We start from the raw sequence: 9,997 nt of genomic DNA on the forward strand, positions 1-9,997 counted from the left end.
GTTTTGTTCTCATGCTCGCAACATCTGGTGTTCCATTTTTTCATCTCTTCCCATTCTCGTCCAACATGGATGGACATGGAGAATGGCTTTGCTTGGTAGCTCCCCCCCATTATAACATTCTTACGCAATCTTGTAGACAAGTAATCCTCAAGTTTATTCAGAGATTACATTACTTTGCTGTCTTCAATGCCCCATTCTTGGCCCTCCAAATTGAACTTCAAATGATTTGTTGGAATCTTTCCCTTCAAGTACCAAGTTTGTTGACAAATCTTCAAGATAAACTCCATATTAATAGTGAACTTAAAAAGTTCTATTTGTCAACTCCAAGAGCAACTACAACAAGCTGAAGGGAAGATCGCTACATAGTATCACGATCAGCTGTTGGAGGATGAAACTAATGTTGTTGTTGATAAATATCTAAGGTGTTGGATTCTATTAAAGGCCATAGGAAAGTTTGCTTCTTCTTGTTGTAATTCATGGCAACAACCATCTATGTTTTGCTAATGTTCATCCATGGAAGAATCTGTTTCTTCTGGTGTAATTCATGGCATAAATGTCTAGTTTTTACTGCTGTTCATGTTGTCACAGCTGATTCTCAGCTAATGTAATTTATTAATTTTCATTAAAGCCTTGTAATATTTTTTTTCCTTATTTCAATAAATAATAATAATAAACTTATTATGCATTTGTATTTTATTCACATATATCTATCCTAGATGTTAAAATAAATTAATTATCATAGATATGGTCGGCACAGACCAGCCACCCAGCATAGACCATTTATTTTACATGTGCAACCGTCTTCCACCATCCATTCAACTATCTTTCATGAATATTCCAGCTAACTCCTGCTACAGTGTAAATGGCATTTAATGTGTATTTCTCTATAAATATAATAAACTGGCCTGTGATCAGTAGAGCCCATTTTTTGGGTTTCTCCATGGCTTCTCCTCTCAATGGTTTTTTCTCTTGTTTGCTTAATTCTAATTTTCTACATGGTATCAGAGCCAAAGGGAGAGAATGCTCTACAAGCTGTTTGAAGCATAGATTAAGAAGGTTTAAATGGTTCAATGAAGTGCTGAGATTGCTGGAGATTGTTGATAAATAGCAGAAACTATTAATGTGTGGAGCAGAGAGGCAAAAGAGTGCTGAAGTGTGGAGTTGTGAAATGTTGTTGTTATTTGAGGAAGTTTTTGTGATCGTGACTGAGGACTGTTGTATCCTATTTTGCAGAGTGAGCTAAATGTGACAATAATATGCATGTTGTTTATCAAATCAACAAATGAAGAATGGTGATTTGAATGTTGATCTTTAAGTCAAGTAGTGATGAATGTTGCAGTGAGCATAATACAATTATACTGGTGTGAAAAGTGGTGTAAGTTGAAGTACTCTTCAGAGAGGTTGTTGCTAGAGAGGTGCCCAATATAAGGGAGAAGACATGGCAGCTGATTGTTTGTAGAGAAAAGAAATTTCTGTGAAGCAGATTGACAAAGATGAAATTATTGTGTGGTTTATGAAAGGAGTTGTTTCTGAAGAAAGAAGAAAATTTGCAGTAAGTTAAAGATCTTGCATGCTAAGTTCACTAGTAGTCACTAGAAGAAGTTCATATTGCTGTTGAGATCAAAGAAGGTCATTTGGCTTGTGATGTGCGCAACACGAACGTCTATTGTGATGTTGAAATGTTTAGGCAAACGCAGAGCATTGTATGAAGATGACAGTCAGATATTAGTAGTTTGTGGAGCAACTTTGTGCAAGTGGGAGAGCCAAAGATTGCATACATATTTCTAATGTGACAAGAAAATATCAAGGGAGTGCTATGAGAAAGAGAGAAGCCATGAAAAGAAGGAAGCTAAAATTGAAGGTGAAAGCTAATTTTGTTATTATTAATAGTACTTTATTTTGAAATATGTGTGGAGTATTATAAATCAGTTGTAGGAGTTAGCATTCATTAGGAAAAGAGATGGCATGCTAGAGTTTGTTGTCATGGTGCAAAGGTCTGTGTGTGTGCTGATTGGATAGAAGTGTTGAGATTGGAAGTGAGAATTTGTCTGTCTAATTATGAAAGATACGATGTTCTTGATAGTGGTCATGTAACAGAATTTGGTTGCATTGATATCCCCCAATCAAGTGATGAAAATTGAATTAGTAATGATTGTTAATGGGCTATGTGAATGTATGAGGTGCATTATCGGTCGTGCCCGACACCTTAAATGTTTTTTGGTTTGATATATTGATGAACCGTGTATGTGAAAAGGATTCCTATAGAACTCGCGAGTATAGTGGCTGGGTACCCATGTATCTCAGTATATGGATTTCTTTTTATATGGACTCAATAATCAGTTTGATGCAGGTACAAAAGAGAAAGGCCCAGAGTGATGATAGTTTCCCCGTAGTGATGATTCGTGGTCATTAGAACCAATGAGTGCTTGGTTTGTGGTAATCCAAAACCACTTGAGTGCTTGAAGTTTGTGGTGATCTTAAAACCACTTTGATATTGCATCAGTTATTGGTAATCTGTACAAAACCTAGAGTGATTATGATGGGGGAAACAAGAAGGGTGAAAGCTTTTGATAATTAATTTAGGGGGGATGTTGAAATAAATTAATTATCATAGATATGGTCGGCACAAACCAGCCGCGCAGCACAGACCATTTATTTTACATGTGCAACCATCTTCCACCATCCATTCAACTGTCTTTCATGAATATTCCATCTAACTCCTGCTACAGTGTAAATGGTATTTAATGTGTATTTCTCTATAAATATAATAAATTGGCCTGTGATCAGTAGAGCCCATTTTTTGGGTTTCTCCATGGCTTCTCCTCTCAATGGTTTTTTCTCTTGTTTGCTTAATTCTAATTTTCTACACTAGAAAGCTGGCATTTTATCACAAAACGCGAAACTTAACATCACGGCATAGAATTTGATAGGTTTATACCCTCGCGTTGCATACATTTAAAATAAGACGTCGATTTCGCAACTTAGATTTCCACCACTTCTCCTTGGGTTCAACTTCAGCGTTGAGATCTTCGAAGCAGAATGTTTGTATACTCCTGAAAATATAGGAGTAAAACAACTTAACATTGTTCTAATAAGTCGCTCGCCGCCAAACACATAAGAAACGTAGACATGAGAGAATGTCGTTGGAAAAGCTGCCCTATGCAAGTTCCATTGACTAGATTGCAAAGTTGCAAGGTGTAAGGAAAAACATTTTCCTTGCAGATATAAACATCGGGTTTTAGGTTTACCCTGAATGGAAACAAAGAGATTACCATTTTTTCTGCATAGCCAAGCCCGCTTGTTGACTGAGAAACAAACATTGAACCTTGTTAGTTCGAGGCTTTAAATTTGTTGTTTCGACTCCTGGCTTTATTATAAATTCACATCTTCGCTCACAGAATTTGCTGAAAGACTTGAAGTTAGTTGCTCTCAAGTTTAAAATACATAGTTACCCGGCCACCGGTTAATCCAGTTAGTTCGTGTTATCAGTGTCAAGAGTCGAGATAAGAGGAAGTGTCCGTGCCAGTTTGATCTGAGCGAGCGGATAACAAAACTACAAGATGTGTAAATGTGAAAGCCTCGAAGATAGAATTCAAGTTCGCACACATGATGACGCGAACCAGATTCGCCATAGGCTTGATAAGTGTCTCGACGCCCAGGGCGAGGTTGATCCTAACTACGACCACTGGCCAACACGTCTTGAGGTAAGCATTGCATTCCAATTTCCATGTGGCTATTCCTTTCTGCTTGCCCTTATTCTACAAAATGTAAAATTAAGATATAGTGCGCTCAGATTTCAAAGGAGTTGTTGATGCTGGGCACAATCTCGGCCCCAATTGTAGTCACTGGATTGCTTCTCTACTTGAGAGGCCCAATCTCCATGTACTTCCTCGGCTATCTTGGAGAGCTTGAGCTAGCGGGGGGTTCCCTTTCAATCGGCTTTGCAAACATAACCGGCTATTCTCTTATCTCCGGCCTCGCTATGGGAATGGAACCCTTCTGCAGCCAGGCGTTTGGAGCAAAAAGGTGGAGTCTTCTCGGCCATTCTCTTCAGAGAACGATTTTGATCCTTCTCTGCGCCTCTCTACCCATCGGCTTCCTGTGGTTGAACATTGAACCGATACTGCTGTGGTGCGGGCAGGACGAGAGCATTACCAGAATGGCAGGCACATATCTTCTTTATTCTTTGCCTGATCTCATCGCTCAGTCATTTCTTCATCCGCTCAGGATCTTCCTACGAACGCAGAGCTCTACTCTCCCGCTCACGGTCTCAGCAGGCATCGCTCTTCTCCTTCACGTTCCCATCAATTTTATTCTAGTCGTCTATTTCAGACTATCAATCCGGGGCGTCGCTCTGGCTGCGGTGTTCACCAATTTCAACAATGTTATATGCTTGGCGTGCTACGTATGGCTGTCCGGACATTACAAGGATTCTCTGCCGAGTCTGTCTAGAGAATGTCTGAAAGGGTGGATGTCGTTTCTCAGACTGGCAATCCCGAGCTGTGCATCGGTGTGCTTAGAATGGTGGTGGTATGAGTTCATGATTCTTCTCTGCGGATTGCTGCCACACCCCAAAACTACCGTAGCCTCGATGGGCATTCTCATCCAGACAACAGCGTTGCTTTACATAATTCCATCGTCGTTGGGCGTGGGAGTGTCGACAAGAGTGGGGAACGAGCTCGGCGCGAACAGACCGAACAAGGCCCGCACAGCCGCAATAGTGGCAATTGCATTGGCGGGTGTACTGAGCATTGTACCGATGGGATTCACACTAACCGTGCGTCGCTCGTGGGGTAAAATGTTTACCCAAGATGAGGAGATCCTGTCGCTGGTGTCATCGGCACTGCCGATAGTGGGGCTCTGCGAGCTGGCGAATTGGACACAAACGACGGGGTGCGGAGTCCTGCGAGGCAGCGCGCGGCCGAAGACGGGAGCAAATATAAACTTGGGATCGTTCTATTTGATCGGGACACCCGTTGCATTGATATTGAGTTTCGTGTACAAGTATGAATTTGTGGGTCTATGGCATGGCATGCTGGCGGCGCAAGTGTCATGTCTTATCCTCATGATATCCGTGTTGGTGCGGACTGACTGGATTGTGGAAGCAGAGAGAGCCAAGGAGCTCACTGGAGCGCCTCAGCAGATCCACATTTTGTGTGGACGAGAGAAGGAACAATGTATTTGCAGAACTCTGTATATTCCTTACGGAGAAACGACTCTAGAGCCTCTGCTAACAGTAGTTTGTTCTTAGCTGAAGGAAATAATCGTAGGTATTTTGAGATATTGTAATGCTTGAACGGATAGGATAGGATTGGACTGTCGTCTTCATTTTCGACATTATACTTTCGCTTCCAATTTAGTGTATTCCGCCTCATTGTTTCATATCAATAAAGTGTATATTTGTCGTTACTAGATGAAACGTGGCCAAAATGGAATTTAAGACATCTACTGACATTTGTTCAAAATCATCGACAGAGAATGTCGTGGCTCTTGAAATAAAGGGAGATGATTATTAGAAAACTGCGCCACTCTTATACCACGTTAGAATCACAGAAGTTGCTTTCGATTTTATTATTTTTAATAACCACTTTGTTTTTTTTCAACTTTAATATGTTAACGAATATTAGGATATATTTGAAAGTAGAGAAACGACCAGGTCCTCCACTAAATATTTGTAGTTATATGATATGGGAGCATGCTGAATCTTTTCAGCTAAGAGCTAAGAACTAAGGGGTACCTATTCTACCAAATTCGTTCAGGGTAAGAACTCTGACACATTTTTAATTCCATAGTATTATTTGACATTGTCAACCATTTCACTAAAGACAAATTAGCTTACCATCTTTTTTTTTTTTTTTGATGGAGGGTTCAGCCCAGCGAGGCACAAGCCTGCGAGCTACCAACCAGCGAAGACCACCATTAACAGTTTTAGGTACTTGATACGGGCCCACACGTGCTTGAATACTGAACACCTCTTCGGCTAAGAGCCAAGGACTGAGGAGCATTCATGCTGCCAAATTCGCCTGGGGCACGAACCCGGCCTCATCCCTTATGATGTCTATGGGCCTTGCACTCAGCAAGACTTGATCTCTGGTGGGCTCTTTGTGAGCCATTCAACTTCACCAGTAGACCAAGAGCCCGTTGACAGCTTACCATCTTTCATATGCTATACATCACCAAAAAATGAGGGATGGTGAATATTCCAGTATATGTTTTGGTAAAACCTATAATCAAATGTCATCTGTCTTATGTCAAGTAACTTCAAATCTTAGATCGATGATGTGATAGGTCTTTCTGTAAGTATAGATATCAATTTATAAGAATTCAAAGAGTAAGAAAGACAAAATTCAACCCTCGAAACTTACAAAGTCTGAAAGCATGTCTCTCACTGCGAACCGGGTAGTAAATGGACTTGAGCTTGTTTTCCTCGTTGTCTTTAACTTAAAAAATGATAATCTCATTGTTTTCGTCCTTAATAACTAAAACACAACTTTTCACTTACAATTAGACAATTAATGGTGCTGTCTAAGTGCAGCTTTTCCAACGATCTCTTATCGTGTTTCCGGTCTGTGTTTGTTTGATAGCAAGCATGCCATGGAAACAAGACAAGCTAGTTTTTTAACGTGCCTTCCAGATACGACATTTTAAGAGACCGCAACAACCCTCTTTCAAAGACATCCCAAGGAGCATATGCTAGAAAGATGGGTAAACCTAAGTGGCTACTCGTGGGATTGTTACAACAGAAGCTAGTATATTATCTAGACAATTCATTTGATGTTGACAACTTATCATATAAAATGTTGCATTGGTCAAGCATGTTTTCTCAAGTTTATTTAATGAAATATTCGGTGGGTAAATACAATTTTTATTATTTTTATTTTAAAGATGATCATGACATTTTTGAAACAATAACAATATAAATTATAATAATAATATACGATGTTATTATATTATTATAGTTTGATTGGAGATTTTATTAAGTTGATAGGCTTTTTCCCTAGTAGACTTGTATCAGAATTTTTTGATTTTCTAGCATTGTCGGATGCTTGAGAAGGAGATCTTACGCTAGGAATCGTGTGTAACACGAGTTTCTGAAAATCTTGTCCCCGCTTGCATGGAAAAAAACAAATTAGTTGAATGGAGCATTTGAGTATTTGAGTCCGAAAGGATCCTTGCCAACTAGGTGCCAGATAAACAGATCAAACAAAAAGAGGAGAGGCACTACATTACCAGCGGCGACATGAAAGCAAAGGGCGGATATCAAATGCAGTGTCTGGGCCTGTAGCTGGAGAAGTGGATCAACGTACAAGGAAAAAAATGTGCTCTCATTCTATGCAAGTGGCGTGCGCTAAACACATGATTTCACATCATTCTTAGTCTCACAAGCTCTTTATACATGCAATCAAGTAGATTTTGGGTGGTGAGTTTATCAAGCCTAAACCATTTAAATAGAGTCAATTGATATCTTAGTCTACAGAATGTGGCAAGGAATCTTACAATTTGTTGGTATGGATATGTCATGCCCATCAACCTCATTTTATGTTCGAGATAAAGGGAAAGCACAATACTTCTATGGCATACATCGAATGAAGATTATGGCAATAGGAAATTCATTCCCTTTGTAGCAATACATGACCAAAGAAGAAGAGATGAATTCTTCCACTTCTAAACACAGAGTGACAGAGACAAGAATCACAAAAACAATCCTTATAGTTTAAAAAGATTTATGACCAATATCACAGAGGAAACAAAATGATATTATATTATTGACTTGCATGTAAACATTTGCATCAAACTTTAAAATGTCATTCGATAATTGATCCTTACTTTCCTTAACTGAATATTTATTCATATATTATATGTGCACTCATATTCAAATGATAAAAGCCGGACAATATACTTCATGTCTCATGGATAAATTCTTAAGATTTAATTAAAGTAAGACATTTATACAAAATCGTTGCCTAAGTCATTAATACTCAGTTACATTTGTTTAGGTGTTGGCCAACTTATTGTATAATATATTGTGTAAATGCTTCTACTTAATTATCTATGAATTTTTTGATTTCATCCAATTAGATTTGAATATTTCTATTTTGATTTTTTTATAAATGCAAGATTTTTAATTCTTAAATTGGATAAAATTATTAAACTTCCAATCAAATTCACAAATAAGTTATTAAATGAAGATATTTTAATGATTTCATTTACATTATAAAATTCATTACATAATAAAATTATTATTTTTAATTATTACTATTTTTTATGTTATTTATTGTTACACAAATTAGTTATGTATTGTCACTATTATTTTTTGTCGAATTGAAATTCTAGTAAGTTATTAATAAGGATATTTTTATCATTTTGTTTATAAATTTAAAAAAAAATAAAAATTATGAACTTTCTTTTATATTGATATCGTCATTCTCACCCAAATTAGTTATCTATTGTCACTTTAGTTCATATTCAAATTTTGTAATATCTAAATTTGTATTTACAAAAATATGTTTTTTCAGTAATTTAGATGTGATGATTTGAAGAATTAATTTCTACATATATTTAATTTAATAAAAAATTAGAACTTTAAAATTTAACTAGAATTGATATTCTAATATGCTGAATAATTGTAAAAATATATAACTCTCAACTATCTAATTCGTATCAAGTTAATTAGATGAAAAAGGATTTTATTTATATTATCTTAAATTGGTGATCATTATTAATAATATTTTTATTGCATTAAATTGTTAAAACTTGTCATGATTTATCATAATTTGAAAATATATCTTTTAAAATAAATCATTTTATACATTATTATGACATTTTGCATATGAAATATCACTCAATTGTTTACATTGTTGAAGAAACCATAAATCTTAATGTGACTCATATTTTCAAATTTGGTGTATTTGTTGTTTTCTAGCTCTAATATTGACACTAAAATAGACTAGACTTAAAATTGATAACCGATTATGAGAGGCCTTTCCTCATTGACAATATGTCCATTTTGGTGGAGTATCAATGATTTTGTTTGGCGATCTTGCACAACTACCCCTTCTTATGGACAAACCAATCTATACATCACATTCAAGTGCTTGGTTGATATGAGAGCAGTTCACTACAACTGTTACCTTGTGAAAAATCTTTCAATAACAAGGCGAAACTACCAAACAAATAGAATTCCATCATCTTTTACACAATATACAAGAAGAAAACCCTACACAACATGATTGGGAGGTCCTAATGAGTCATACAGACATCCACTTAAGCACAGATGAAAATGGACGACATCCACTTAAGCATAGATGACGATGGACGATTTAATAGGTCTATACATCTACACACTACAAATGATGCAGTGAAACTACATAATAAGAAAATACTAAAATCATTAAATCACCCAATCACAACAAGCACATCAATAAATTTTGGATGCAAAGATACGAGTGAGATGTATGACAAAAAATTGGAAAAACATGTACTCCTTTGTACAAGACAACACATAAATCTTACAACAAACATTTGGATAGAAGCAAGACTCGTCAATGGAGCGATTGGTGAAATCACATATATTGTCTAGAGAATAGGTACCAAGCCACCAGACATGCCCATGTATATTATAGATTTTGAAAACTACAATGGACCACCATGGAATCAAGATGAGGTAAAATATCTTCCAATAGCGTCGATCACATTAGGTAGTTGAAGACAACTACCACTCACCGTGTTATGGGCTATCACAATACATAAATCCCAAGGACTAACACTATATCTAAAGAAGTAGATGATATAGGTGGAATTGAAAGACAGGGACTCACTTTTAAAGCTAAAAACAATAGATGGTATCTATATCCAACATGCCTTCACTTTTGAAAGATACTCAAAAATGTAAAACAATATATATACAATTATACACAAAAGAGGAGGACCGTCTATATCAGATGACTCTTTAGACAAAGCATTTGCATTGTGAGTGTAACAAGAAATCAAAATGACA

General features: G+C 36.8%; 1 pseudogene; it reads left to right on the forward strand.

Annotated features, from left to right (window-relative positions):
• The first annotated feature begins 3,560 nt into the window (after positions 1-3,560).
• Positions 3,561-5,251, forward strand: LOC149569205 (protein DETOXIFICATION 49 pseudogene; annotated as a pseudogene).
• Positions 5,252-9,997: the final 4,746 nt, after the last annotated feature.

This window comes from Cupressus sempervirens, chromosome 3 (genome assembly GCF_028749045.1).
Source record: "Cupressus sempervirens isolate cs-2001-9-10 chromosome 3, ASM2874904v1, whole genome shotgun sequence".
Taxonomy (NCBI): domain Eukaryota; kingdom Viridiplantae; phylum Streptophyta; class Pinopsida; order Cupressales; family Cupressaceae; genus Cupressus; species Cupressus sempervirens.